This window comes from Myotis brandtii, unplaced genomic scaffold, assembly GCF_000412655.1.
Source record: "Myotis brandtii unplaced genomic scaffold, ASM41265v1 scaffold526, whole genome shotgun sequence".
NCBI lineage: Eukaryota > Metazoa > Chordata > Mammalia > Chiroptera > Vespertilionidae > Myotis > Myotis brandtii.
Genome location: NW_005369920.1, coordinates 809807 through 810154, shown reverse-complemented (window position 1 = coordinate 810154; position 348 = coordinate 809807).

The following is a 348-nucleotide window of genomic DNA, read 5'->3' as shown; positions in this document are numbered from 1 at the left end:
ATTCTACCAGTTTATGTACTTATTTTATCTATTTTATCTCCTATACCAAATTTTAAGCTTCTTGAGGACGTTTCTGAATCATCTTGATATAGAAATACTGTGTCTTGAATGATACTCACCATATAGAATGTACATAATGAATGCTGACAAGTGAATATATAAATATATCATTTAATACTGACAACAGCCTAGGAATAGAGAAGCTGTTATTCCAATATTAAATAAATGGCAATAATAACAATCTACACTAATAAAAGAGAAACATGGTAATTAGCGTATGACCGCTACCCTTCCCATTGGCTAATCAGCATATCCTTATGCAAATTAACTGTCAGCCAAGATGGCGGC